This window comes from Nyctereutes procyonoides, unplaced genomic scaffold (assembly GCF_905146905.1).
Source record: "Nyctereutes procyonoides isolate TBG_1078 unplaced genomic scaffold, NYPRO_anot_genome, whole genome shotgun sequence".
Classification (NCBI taxonomy): domain Eukaryota; kingdom Metazoa; phylum Chordata; class Mammalia; order Carnivora; family Canidae; genus Nyctereutes; species Nyctereutes procyonoides.
This window is the reverse complement of record NW_026575046.1, coordinates 48,457,197-48,471,680: the sequence shown is the minus strand read 5'-3', so window position 1 is coordinate 48,471,680 and position 14,484 is coordinate 48,457,197.

The window sequence follows — 14,484 nt, the reverse complement described above, 5'->3', positions numbered from 1 at the left end:
CTTTCCCTGGCTTGGATAGTTTGCTCACATGTGGGTACTGGTGTATACATGGCTGAGTACTCAAGGGGTCCCTCTGACTTTCCTGGGGTCTCTCTGTGTGCAGCTCTCTCCAGGCCAATACTCTGGTGGGGAAACTCTAGCCGCATTGACCTCCCTGGACTCTCTATCTGGCTCTTCAGCTCAGAGAGGCCATTGGGGTTTGCCTGGTTCCCCCACTCCTGGCACCCCGTGCCATAGCCTGGGACTCCTTCAAGGCAGGAATCTTGGCTGAATTTGTTTCCTGACACTTGGAGATCACCGTTCGTCTGTTGCTTCATGTCCAGTGTCTTAAAAACTGTTATTTTGTATGTTGTGTCCGGTTTTTGGTTGTTTCATGCAGGAGGGTAAATCCAGATCCCATTACTTCATTGTGGCCTGAAGCAGTAGTTCTTGCATTAGCTATGGTTAAAGGCTGTCATGAATCCTCATGCTCTGGTCCTTTTTCAGGGCCCAAGGTCTTTGGAAAGGCAAGACACAGAGAGCTAAAAAGTGCCTTGCCCAAGGTTGCATAGCTAGTAGGTGGTGGAGCCAGGATTCGTTCCGGGCTCGGCTGATCCAGAGTCCCTTCTCTCTGTTCAAACTACTGCCTTTGGGCAGGGCACTGGCCAGAACCAGCAGTAATGGAGAAGAGGGGAGCAAGGGGAGGGTTTATGCTTCAAGTCCCAAGACTCCTGCTCACCAATGCGGGGCAGGGCTGGGACTGAAGGCCACACTGAGGTAGCACAAGGCCTTTGGGGGTTCTGGAACCCAAGTGAGCTGTCCTGCCTACTTACCCCATCCCCTGGACCCTGGTGGTATGGAGAGTCAGGAGTGGGGCCTGTCAGGCCGCAGCAATGGGAGTGGGGCTGCCCTGTGCAGGAAATCGGTGGAGACAAGAGCAATGGGAGGGTCCCTGGCCCCCACCTCTGGGCCCTGCATGACTGGGGGGTGGGACGAGGGAGAAGGGCCCTGGGCCGCCTCATTCTTCTGACTCATTGAAGCATCAGTGAACCTTTCTAAAAGACTATTTCAGGTGCTGTGGTCTTGGTGAGGGTGAGGCCAGAGCTGCTACCCTTCTTCCCCTGAGATGCTACCATATATATTTTTTTAAGATTTTATTTATTTATTCATGAGAGACACAGAGAGAGAGGCAGAGACAAAGGCAGAGGGAGAAGCAGGCTTCATGCAGGGAGCCTGATGCAGGGCTCGATCCCAGGACCCCAAGGTCACGACCTGAGCCAAAGGCAGATGCTCAACCCCTGAGCTACCCAGGTGTCCCAGGATGCTACTGTATTTGCCACTGCAGAGAGAACAGAGAAGAGGAAGAAGGGTGAATTTCCAAGATCATCACTTGGCTATGACTCCTGGTAGGAGCCCCTCAAGCCTAGAAGGAAGTCATGTCCTCTGGGCATTAGGGAATCTGCATCTATAGACGCCCCTGGGCAAATGACCTCATCTCCCTGGACATCAGTTTCCTCAAATGTTAAATGGGAATAATTCTCAGGACAATTACAAGGATTAGATCTAACAGTTTATGTCAGCTGTCTAACCCGGGTCTGCTCCAAAAGAGGTGCCCAGGACCTATCTGTTGAAATCTGTTGAAAAAATGAAGGAATGTATTTGATCATAAAGCTGTGTCCTGCCAGTTCACCTCCCCTAGACTTGCCAATCTCAATTCTTCTCCAAGGGGGCACCTAAGCTTCCCTAAGACTGCTTCTCCCACCCAGTATCTCCCCTTCCAGTCTCACCCCCACCCCCATCCACAGGAGGCTGGGCAGTAAGGCCTCTGATTTTAGATCTGTCCCGAAAGCCCCACAGAGTCAAGAGGCTCCAGCCCGTGTTTGAATTCAGCAGTTCTACAAGCTGCCCCTTGGGACTCTGGAAGCCGGAAAGCCATTTTTTACACCATCGCCATAAAATGTTGTTTTGTTCCAATCGGCGCTGCTGATGAAAACTATGATCCTATTTCTTGCGACACTCTTGTTCCTCTCAAAAAAGGACTTAGCGCACGTGAATCAGGTTGCTATTTTTCTAACTATAATACTATAGTTATATGCAGAAAACTCAGAAAGTCATGAAGAAAAGAAAAACAAAGATTAGATAGATAGATAGATAGATAGATAGATAGATAGATGATAGAGAAAGAAAGAAAACTTTAAAAAGTCCTCCTTAGGCTTCGACAGTCCCTACTCACATTTCAGTGTGTATACATCCAGTCTTTTTGCCCTCTGCTGGAGTTGGGAAGGGGCAGTTATATTTTAATGAAGGTAGTTTTCAAAGGTTTCAGGAAAGCATGCTCAGAATCAAATCTCTACAGTAAAGTGTATCTCCCATCCCTGCCCCAGTCACCCTGTTTGCACTCTCTGGAGGTAAGCAGTGCCACATCCTCTTGTAGAGACGTCCAGTCTATGCTTGTACAAGTGTGTGTGTGCATGCTTGTGTGAGTGCATGTGTGTGTGTTTGAGGTCAGCATGTACCTACTGTTCTGTAAAAGCCTTTTCCACTTAGCGTCGTCTGGGATCTGTTCCCCTGTCAGTCAATGCACTACCCCCGCACCCCCACAATGTTCTGTTGCATGGACCACCTTCGTTTATCTGACCAATTTCTAATTGTTGGACATTTCAGCTGTTACCAATTATAAATTGTCTTGACCATCCAGTGTTGTTACGTGGATAAATGTTCGGTCCTCTGAGAGGGAAAATAGCTCCGATTTGCAGCATTTATCATTCCTGTGGTGTAAATATGCCCACCACGGTTGATTTCAAGCTTTTAAAATAGAACATCACTGAGTGAGCACAGTCCCTGAAAGCTGGTGCGAGCCGGCTCCAGCATACCCCCACCCCCCACCCGATGACCGTGGTACCATGGTGCACATCCCTAATTTTTTCCAAAATGAAATGGCTGCCAAAGCATATGCATAATCATAGCATTTTTAATGAGAACACCAAATTGCCCTCCAGAAAGACACACAGCCTAGGTGTCTCCCTCGGCCTAGGTGATGCCTGTTTATCTCACCCCACCCCTCCAACAATAGCTTTTATCAGGCCTTTTCATCTCGCCCATCTGCTAGATAGAGTACCAGTAGCTCTTTGCTATTTTCATTTGCATTGCTTTTGGTGAATAACTTAAAAAAATTCCTGGGATCCCTGGATGGCTCAGCAGTTGAGTGTCTGCCTTTGGCTCAGGGCATGATCCCGGGGTCCGGGATCGAGCCCCACGTTGGGCTCCCTGCATGGAGCCTGCTTCTCCCTCTGCCTGTGTCTCTGCCTCTGTGTGTGTGTGTCTCTCAGGAATAAATAAATAAAATCTTTAAAAAAATGTTTTTCTATGGGGCACTGAAATTTTATTTGGGCAACTGTAAGAACATTTCCTTAAGTTTCTGTGGATTAGAGGTACCCAGAAAACAATTTGGGAATCATGGCTTTGGTGCATTGCTTTGTTAATGGATAAGATCAAATAGGAGATCCACTCACTCACCAAACAGCATCAAAGCTTTTCCCAAAGGCCACCTTGCTGTGCTGCTCCACCCCATCCTGTCTCAATCACCCACTCTCTGTGCCACCACCACCCTCCTACCTTCCTTTCAGGCAAACGTGTCTGGAAACGCCAGAGCATTCACTTAGCCCTGCTATGGAAATTGATGCTAGGTAAGACCTGTGTTTAGAAAGAGTCGAGTTAGGCAGTAGGGAATACCCAAAGTACTCTACAGATAAAGCATAAGGGAGGAGTCCTGCAAGTGGCTATGTGGCCTAGGACAAGTTACTTCATCTTTCTGAACCTCAGTGCCCTTATCTGCAAAGTCAGGGTGGAGGTGGGGGTCATAATAGTATGGCCCATGCAAGATTACAATGAGACTTTTTAAAAAGATTTTATTTATTTATTCATGAGAGATGCAGAGAGAGAGAGAGAGATACAGGCAGAGGGAGAAGCAGGCTCCCCTTGGGAGCCTGATGTGGGACTCGATCCCGGACCCCAGGATCTGAAGGCAGACGCTCAACCGCTGAGCCACCCAGGTGTCCCTGCACTGAGAATTAAAGGAGCAAATGCATCTTGAGGGTTTAGCACAGGGGCTGGCACACAGTAGGCATGCAACAAATGACAATAATCATCCTCTCTACCTCACCCTCATCATCACATTGTCAAAGTGCTTCGTAAACCATGGGGTTCTATATGAATGTGAAGTGATAACACTATGATCCTTCATGTTTCCTCTAGCTATTCTGCTCTGGACCAGAAAGGTCACCATAGACCTCACCTGTTCATCTCAAAAGCCAGTCTTCCATGAAGTGGGATGGACCCTCTTTGGGTTCTTTGGATTCAACACCTTCACTTGACCAAACAAGGCCATTCTTAGAGTGGAGTGGAAGTCTTCTTCTAGGAGCTTCCTCCAACAGGTAGGTCCTTTCTGATTTTGCTTGGGTAAGGACAAAAGTGTCTTAATGGGACTCCTGCCTCCTATATCTACCCCCCATCCCCAGCCAATTGTCCTGCCTGAGATAGCCTCATGAGTCTTTTAGGACGCAGCCTTTCACCAGTCCATCCATCCATCCATCCATCCGTCCGTCCATCCATCCATCCATCCATCCACCCATCCCATTCATTCAATAAACTGCTTACATCCATTCTCAGCTATGATGAATAATCACAGAAATCATGTACTTGCCAGGCACTCTAATTCCAAGCAAACTTAAAAAACAAGAAATCCTTACCCTGACCTTCACAATCTGACCCCTGCCCATCTCTGATCACGTTACCATTCTCCCCTTATCCACTGTGTTCCAGCAACACAGTCAATTTCACTTTCGTGCCTACTCTAAGCTATTTTTCCACTCAGGGCCTTCTGTGCTATTACCTCAACATGGAGGGCTTTTATCTCTCTTCTTTGTCTAGCCTGTTTCTTTTCATCATTAAATTTCCAGATTAAATGCTATTTCCTTCAAGGGGACTTGCATTACCTTACCCCAACTGAAATTATGCCCTCTTCATTATGCTTCCCTCATAGTTTTTTCATAACATGTAAAGATGTGTTTTCTTTTGTTTTGTTTGTGTTTTGTTTTGTTTTGTTTGTGTTTTTTACTCATTTAATGTTGGTCTTTTCTGCAAGATTTTAAGTTTCATGAGGGTGAGGACACTACTTGCTGTGTTCATGGTGGTGAGGCCAGGGCTTAGAATCATGCCTAGCAGCATATATCCTCAAGATGAATTTGAGGAATGAGTGAGGCAATATTTAGCCAAAACTTAGTCTCCCATCCAAGTACTAACCAGGCCCGACCCTGCTTAGCTTCCGAGATCGGACGAGATCGGGCGCGTTCAGGGTGGTATGGCCGTAGACTAGCCAAAACTTAGTGAGCAGTATTGAGCTAGGATTCCTTAAAAAACTGATTGTCCACCTTCCTTTCCAGATATTCCCCAATTTACCCTGGAGGCAGCCAGATGGCAGCTGTTGGAATGGAGGCTCATCACTGGGACTTGGGTTGTAGACTTGAGATGTGGATTGACAAAAAAAGCTTTTCTGTCAATGTGTAGAAAGGAGGGATAAAATGGGAAGCCTCTCCTGTGTCTACTGCAAGAATGTTGGTTATGATAAAGCGTCCATACTTGTGAGAACCCTTGGGAGAGATTCTTATCTTAGAACAGTTACAAGATGAATTAGAGCCAAGGCTCTGAATTGAGATGCTCTGTATTCCAATCCTTGTTCCACCCTCTGTTTAACCACGGGCAAGTTGTGAGCTTTTTCTTCCCCATTAGGGAAGATAATAATAGTGCCTCTCTTGTATAGGTGTATGAGGAGTAGTAAACACCCAATTGATGCAAACTACTATTATAAGTCTCTGGGGCAACTGGTTTGTTCAAATGGCGTGATTGTTGTGGTTTATGTCACTGATCAAATTTCCCTTTTCACACTGGCTGCTAGGAAGTTCAACATCAGTCTTGTGAACCAACCACAGCAAATTTCAAATGTGCTTTTTGTGAATGGGTGGTATTCATGGATCCATTTATTATCATTTGTTTCTTGCTCTACTATTCGTGTGTGTAGCTCGATCTAACTTACATGTCCTCGAAATTGCCTTTTTTCCTTCTAGTAAGAGATCTTGGATGAGAAGATTCTGCTCACATGTGGCTATTTCATTTCCTTAGTGAGACGGTGGGTTCCTCAAGAGCAGGGATGGTCTCCGAGGCACTTGTTGACTCTCCCCTCCCCCCACAGTTAAGCTTAGTGGATGAGTTGATGAAATGTTAGAAGGCAAAGAACTCAAATATGCTCTCTGCCTTAGCCATAGGAGAGGAAATAGCTGACCCGAGATATCTCTGCTCTCTCAAATGTCTGTAAAACTAAAGGTCAGTGACCAATGTGCCAATTTCCTGTGCCGCTTGGCCACAGACGTGTTGGATCAGAGGGAGACTTTGTGGTCTGAGAGCTGCTTCACTGGCTGCTGGCATGAGGATTCAGACTCCATTTTCTGAAGTAGTAGAGATTGCACTGGCTCCCCCACCAACAACTGTGTCATCCTCTTCTTTTTGGATGCACATAATGCAGATCATGTATTTTATATCTTCTCATGAAAAATTGCACATTTGGGCAACTCTGGGCCCCCAGTCCCACATGGCAACCATTGGTGCCCTCTTCCGATGGGCATAAATCCTGGAGTGTTATGTTGATTCCCTGCTGCTGGCTCTACCTCATCCACCTGCATCCTCTGCCTGACCCTGGGGGTGACTGAGGCTGAACCCTGGCTGATGGTGACATTTATGATTCTGAGACCCAAGCCTCCTTTCTTGCCTCCCTGGAGGCCCTCTGCTATCTCGTGCAAACTTGGAGGGCCCTCATGCTCTTAGGGACCCTTGGTTTTCCCATTTGTAAGTTGCAGTCCCCTCTGTGGCAACTTCATCCCTCTTGGACACCCATCCTCACCCCACCCCATTCACCCAAATCTTTCCCATTCTTTAGACTTGAACCATCTCATCCCCTCCGGAAGGGTATGTCATGTGCCCTCATGTTGTTCTGTAATTATTACCCGTGGTCCTGCCACGTACCCATTGACCTGCACACACCTGGGGCTCAGAACACATTCATGAATGAGTGAGTGGGAGGGTGAACCAATACACAAGCAAGTAGATTCAAGTTGTCTGAGCTCACATGGGCCCAAGAAGCAGAACCCAAATTTGAAAGCAGGACTCAGAATCCTGTGCTCACCTATAATATCACTCGGCCAGGGTCTGGACCACCCACTGTCCTATCTCTGCAGAGCCAGGCTTTGCCCACAGAGCCACTGTGAGCCTGGCCACCCTCACCAAGCTGACGTCCAGGGGAGGAGGACATCCCAGCACTAAGACCATCATGCAGGGCTCTGCCTCATCGGCCGCCTAGCCTGAGAGGAGCCTCTGCTTCTCCTCTCCCGCAGCCTCTCCCCTCCCCCCCCACCCCGCTGCACCCCCCTCACCCAAGCCTCTCTCTTTAATTGCTGTTCCAGGGAGCAGGAAGACTGTCGCATTTGTTGCATCTGTTTCTCTGGAAGACTGGGAAGCCGCATTAAAATATGTGCTCTGTGGGCGTTTGGTAGGCTGGGACCTCTCTAGCAGCTTAATAATTGGGGGAAAGAGCTGAGACAGGAAGAAATGGGTGGGACAGACTGACAGTGAGATAAGGAGACACTCAGAGGGAAATGGAGACACAGAACAGAGACAGTGACAGAGATTCAGAGAGAGAGAGAGAGAGAGAAACAGAGGTAGAGGGAGAAGCTAGAGAGAGACAGAAAGAGGGAAAGGGAGGGAAACTGAGTCTGTGGCCATCACCACCTTCCTCTGGTTTTCAGTGTTTCTCTAACTGGCCCTGGTTTATCCTGGATTTATGAGGGTTTCTCCTGCCCATCTGCAGTGCCAGGCCAACAAGATGCACACTGTGGTTATTTCTAGGAACAGTGACAAAGTGCTCATGGGAACCCTGCTGGCCAGGGATGCTGAGGGCCTGCTGCCCCTTGCCCAATTTCTCTAAGGAGCCTGTAGGACTCATTCACCCCTTTGAGAGGCCCGGGCTAGGAAATAGGCCTCTGTGTGCCAGGCTGGTTGCTGGTGGCAGCCTGTTCTGCTGAGGAGGGCCAGGGCATGAGTGAGGGACAGCAGGGGTGAAAGACATGTGTGAGTCTACGGGATCGAAGGTGATAGGCAGGGAAGTCGAGGTGCAGGCCGGTGGCTCTGGGACAAAATGTTCAGTGAGTGCAGATTCTGCCCCAGGAGGTGAGTTCTCAACCACCCCCACCCCCCAGCTCACAGATGGAGTAATGGAGGCTCAGAAGGGAAGGGGCTTGCCTGAGGGTACACAAACAGGGAGCTTTGGGAGGATGCAGAATAGGTGTTTGAATGAGTGCCGCCAGCAGCCATTTCCCGGCTCCCTCTCATAGTAACTTCTGTTTCTATTTAGGGATCCATGTGGTTTGGGAAGCCAGCTCCATTCAGGGTGCAGGATGCTTCCATCTAAGCATGGGGACTCATTCTTCCCTTCTGGAGACAGTGGCTGGAGCAGTGGGCAGAAGGTAGGGTCCCAAGGATAATGATGCCTGGCCAACAGGCTTGGACTGGATCCTAAGGGGACAAAGGTGTCTCAGAAGGATCCTAAGCAGACACTAGAGAGGGGCATAAGGGTCAGGCCAGTGTCTAGGAAATAAAAGCAAGCTTCTCCCAGAGCATCCATAGCAGACAGTGTGTTGGTGACTTCCCTCCGACAATAGTTAAAGCCCAGACAGGCATACACATATATGCCTTTTCCTTATATAGAGAGAGTTGTACTTCTACAACTTGCTTTTTTAAAAACAGTTTTATTGAACTAGAATTCACATATCATAAAATCTACCCATTTAAATGTATAATTCAGGGTGCCTGGGTGGTGCAGTCTGTTGAGTGTCGAACTCTTGGTTTTGGCTCAGGTCATGGTCTCAGGGTTGTGAGATCCAGCCCCGTGCCAGGCTCCTCACTCAGCAAAGAGTCTACTTGAAGTTCTCTCTCTCCCTCTCCTTCTGCCTCGTCTGCTTATGCTCTCTCTCTTTCTCAAATAAATAAATAAATATTTAAAAAAATAAATGTATAATTCAATGGCTTTTTGTATATTCAGAGTTGTGTGACCATTGTCTTAATCAGTACTCTGGGGATCCCTGGGTGGCGCAGCGGTTTGGCTCAGGGCGCGATCCTGGAGACCCGGGATCGAATCCCACATCGGGCTCCTGGTGCATGGAGCCTGCTTCTCCCTCTGCCTGTGTCTCTGCCTCTCTCTCTCTGTGTGTGACTATCATAAATAAATAAAAATTAAAAAAAAATCAGTACTCTGAAAAACTCTGTACCCCTTAGCCATCAGTTCCTCTGTGCCCCCACCCCTGTGCAACCACTGGTCTCCTTTCCATCTCTATAGATTTGCCTATTCCAGACATTTCATGTAGATGGAATACTAGTCTATGGTTCTTCATGACTGGTTTCTTTGACTTATCATAATGTTTTCAAGGTTCATCCATGTTGTAATATGGATCAATACCTCTTTCCTTTTTGTGATTGAATAAATAGTCCATTATATGGCTATACCACATTTTATTTATCCATTCTTAAATTGGTGGACATTTGGGTTTTTTCTACCTTTGGCTATTAGGAATAAAACCACTAGGAGCATTCGTATACAAGTTTCATTTCCTCTGTGTATGTACTTTGGAGCGGAATTGCTGGGTCATATGGTGTCTCTTTGTATAACTATTTCAAGAACTGCCAGATTGTCTTCCACAGCAGCTGCACCATTTTATATTTCCATAAGCAATGAAGGAGGGTTCTAATTTCCTGAATTCCTCATCAATACTTGTTATTATCTGTCTGATTACAGCCATCCTAGGTATGAAGTGGTATCTCACTGTGGTTCTGATTAGCAATGGACTTTTTTTTTTCTACTTCCTATATCCTGGAGGTGTTTCCCTGCCGCAGACCCATTTCAATCTTTGCAATACCTATACAGCATTTCCCTATAAGACATATCTTATCTTTTTAAAAGATTTTATTTATTTATTCATAAGAGACACACAGAGAGAGAGAGAGAGAGAGAGAGAGAGAGAGGCAGAAACATAGGCAGAGGGAGAAGCAGGCTCCCTGCAGGAAGGCCGATGAGGGACTGAATCCCAGGACCCCGGGATCACACCCTGAACCGAAGGCAGACGCTCAATCACTGAGCCACCCAGGCCTCCCAAGATATATCTTATTTAACTACTCCACTATTGATGACACTTGGATGATATCCTGTCCTGAGGGGGCAATGAATACCTCCAGGGCAGGGGAGGGATCCTAAGCTGGTTCTGCCTTGGCCCCTGGGGAAGTATTTGGAGAAGACCTCCTAGCTCCTGGCTGATATCTTCTCAGTGGTGTGGAGAGGGCTCCCTGCTGAGTTCTAGCCCTGGCTCTGCCCCTGATCTGCTGTGTGACTTTAGGGCAAGTCACAGAACTTCTCTGGGCCTGCTTCATCCCACCTGTGAAAATCAAGGCTTGGAGTAAGTCCTCTGGCACTCTGCCTTCCTATCCATCTTCTCCTTACTCACAATCACCCGCATTCCCTTAGCAGCTGCACTAAAAACATTTTTCCTTGCCATGTCTATCATAGATGCTTTGCTATATTTCGTGACCTTATTTACCTCTCCCAGCAGTCTTGAGACACAGACCCAACTTGGTTTAGGGTCTGACTGGAGGCTCAGAGAGGCTAAGTGACCAGCCCATGGACACCCAGAAGGTATGCTATGTGGTCAGCCAGAGCCAGGCTTTGGCCCTGGTGCCTCAGCCCTGGTTCTGCAGCCTCCTGGGCAAGTGTACTTGGGCTGGAGACGTGGGGAATCAACCTCGAGTTCCCCTCCATAAACACCAGATGACAACTGTTCTGGGAAATCTCTGCCTGCCCCTCCAAACCCACTCAGCACCATGCTCTGAGCCCCAGAATTTGACCTCCATCAAGGCGTGGCCCAGGCCCCTGCACCCTCTGACCCCTGGTTGGTTGGCCAACAGGAGGCTCCGGGAGAGCTCAGAGGGTGGCAGGAGAGAAACGCAGGAGTATTTATCCCCAGCTCCATCCTTACAGGGGGTGATAGTGGCTGCATTCATTTAAAGGAGGCCACAGCTCCTGTTCACCTCCCCACCTTGCCTTGCCAGGCTTGTGAATGTAACAGCTCCCCACAGCTAGCAAGCCCAATGACTCCTCCTCAGTCTCCCCTCTGCTGTGTCCCTGACCAATTCAGTGACTCTCCTCCCACAGTTATGAAGAGGATTGAATGAGAAAATGATCCCTGTTGGTCAGTCCCATTCCCTGTATCCAGAGTGCCCTGCCCACCCAACACCTGCCTCTCCTGGTGGCTTAGACGTAGGTGTTCCTATTGTTCTCTGCCTCTTCCTTTGCCCATGAAGCAGCTGGCTACTAGAAAGTTCCAGAACCCAAGGATTCTACTAGCCTTGAATTTCGGCACCAGACTGATCTTAGTAATTGGAAAGAACCTGGATTGAAAGGCTTGATTCCAGGGGACGAAACTGCTCCTGGGGCTGAGCAGACTGCCCACACAATGCATCCCCCACCTGCCTGCTCATAAATGACACACCCCTACCCCCACAGTGCACATATCATACCCCATACACGTGAAACATCACACACCCTGCATCCAACACACACACCTCTTACATTCTCAATAACATCACACAAAACACACCCCTATCCATGACACACACACACCTGGGGAATCATCTACCTTCGCCCCCACACAGGCATACACCCAGGCCTGGCCTCCTGCCAAGGACACCACATAGGAATAGGCTGGGGAAAGTCCAGTTCTGGATGCCTAGAAAATTAAGTTCAAGGAGACCAGACCAGCCCACAGGGCTGGTATGCATTTGTGTGTGTGTGCATATGCATGATGGGTATATGCATGTGTATGTCTGATGTGTGTGTATGTGTGTGTGTCCAGTGAGTGTGTATGTCTGGGACATGTGTGTGTGGCTGAGATGTGCATGTATAGGAGGCCACCTTTAGGCCTTACCTGGCAGGGGCGGGGGAAGCCACAGTGAACCTGTAGGCCCAGAAAAACAAAGGCAACCCCTGTCTACAACCCACCCAGGACAGACAATTCCAGCACTGTGAGTTAGGAAAGGCCTCACCTGAAGAGGCTGGGATTTACTCACCTGAATGCCCCTGTTGGTAGAGGAGAAGCAGAGGGGACAGTGGACCTGTGCCTAACATCCTCTGGGGCACCAGCTGTAAAGGCACCCCTCCTCCTGGCTGACAGGCAGCCCACAGCACCCAGCTCGGTCAAAGGGTGTGTGCTGGACCTCAGTCCCATTCGCCCTCGTGTCCAGGCCACATCGTGGCCCTGACAGCTCCTGCTTGCTGACTGGGCATAAGCAAGCCACTTCATCCTGAGCCACGGTTTCTTCATCTGTAAGGTGGGGAGAACAAGCTGACCACATAGTCTTGCAGAGATGATGTTAAAAGATGGAGTGCCTGTCAGAGCCCAGCCCCACGGCAGGTGCTCAGGATTTTAGGGCTGGCTTTCTCTGAGACCCCTCAGGGCTCTGCGATGCACAAAGTGGGAGGACACTGGGAAAGGATTAAACCTTGCAGTCAGAAGAAAGATGTCAAGGATGCTGCCTACAAGTGGAGGAGTAAGGGCCTAAGCAGCAGAGCCTTCACCAAGGGGCGCTGGCCTCCCTGCTTACCATTCCAGTGGGCACGCTGGGAAGAAGGGGGCAGAAGCAGCCGATCATTTGCCAGACCTCTACTAGCACGTGGGCACCTCCAGTCACTCACAAAACCCTGGGGAAAGGTATGATCACTCCTGTATTACAAATGAGAGGAAGCTGAGCCGAAGAGAAGGCAAGTCCCTTCTGGCCACGCAGCAGGACCCAGGAGTTGGTTGTGTTAACCAGGTGTTTCTGAAGCTTTGATACCTGGGGCCTTGCCATTTTGAGCATGAAGAGATTATCCCAGCAGGGACTAGCATTTTCTAGGATAGTAAACCACTCACCTCTGGCATGCCTTCCATATCCAAGCTCACCAACCTCACACCCACTGCTTCACCACCTCTCACACCCAGGGCCTCTACCCCCTGCCCTAATATCCTGGGGCCAGGTACCAGGCCACAAAGGCAGGCCCCTACACCCCAAGGCCTGCTGGACTTATTCAAACTAGGCAATCCCAAGCCTGCTTAATGTGCTTTGCCCATTCTTTCCTCCCATAACCCCCAGAAGGGCTCTTGCCTACATTTTCCCTTGTTCCTCTCTGCCGCATGACAAGCTCTGGACTCCCCTGGATAGCCCTGCATGGCATGGCGTGCCCCCTCCTCTTTGGAACTATGAGTAATCACAACCTAGCTTTTCAAGGGCAGCCATCTCCTGTCTGTTGTTGCTACACCTGAACAGTAACAAAACCTAATTTTAAAACATCGATAATGGAGCAGTCTGAGTGGCTCAGATGTTTAGCACCATCTTCAGCCCAGGGCCTGATCCCAGAGACCCGGGGTCGAGTCCCGCGTTGGGCTCCCTGCGTGGAGCCTGCTTCTCCCTCTGCTTGTGTCTCTGCCTCTCTCTCTGTATCTCTCTGTCTCTCATGAATAAATAAATAAAATCTTTAAAAAAAAAAAAAACATCGATAATGGCTCATTTCCAAGATCTCATGTCATGGCCTCACCACACTGCCTGTTCCTTCTGGGTTCTTTGCCCCAGAAGGTCGGGGAGGGGGTGCTGCTCCTGGTCTTTGCCTCTGTGTGAGGCCGGGGCGGGGGGGGGGGGGGCTGCTCTGTGTGATGGCTTCCTGCAACTCCATCTTCTGTCCTAATTCATCATGGTTTAGATGTCTGTGTCTCCTGAGGCTATCCCCAGAGCCTAGCTCAGGACTTAAGTTGTCTAATGTCTCCCTCCTCCAAAAAACATAAACCTCATAGGCGTGGGACATAGAAGCATCTGTACTCTGCCCCAAGCCCATTCCTTCATCTGATCCTATTAGCCACTCTCTGGAGATAGTCTGGTTTGGATTTTTGTGCCCATCTTACAGAGATGGAAACAGAGAAGTGATGAGCCTCCTCACAGCCACATGGCAGGCCAGAGGCAGAGCAGGGATTTGAATCCTGGCCTGAACCTCTGAAGTCTGTGGATGTTTTCTTGGCAACTGTGCTTCATGATCTTGTGTTCCAGCCTGCTCACTGCAGGGGACAGGCTTGCACTCAGCCATTCTATAAACGATAAAAGCGAGAGGCCAGCCAGGCCACAGGGAGGGGACAGGAGGATGAGCCAGGGCTGGGATACTGGGGAATGATGCACCACAGGCCTTTGAAATAAAGTTGAAAAGAAGACCTGATTTATAAATGTATAAATAGAAAAAAAAATCCCAAGTAAAACAACAGCTGTCCTGCTTTTTTTTTTTTTTTTTTTTTTTTTTTTTAAAGTTTTTGGTCATTCTTGAAAGCAAGCTGGTGG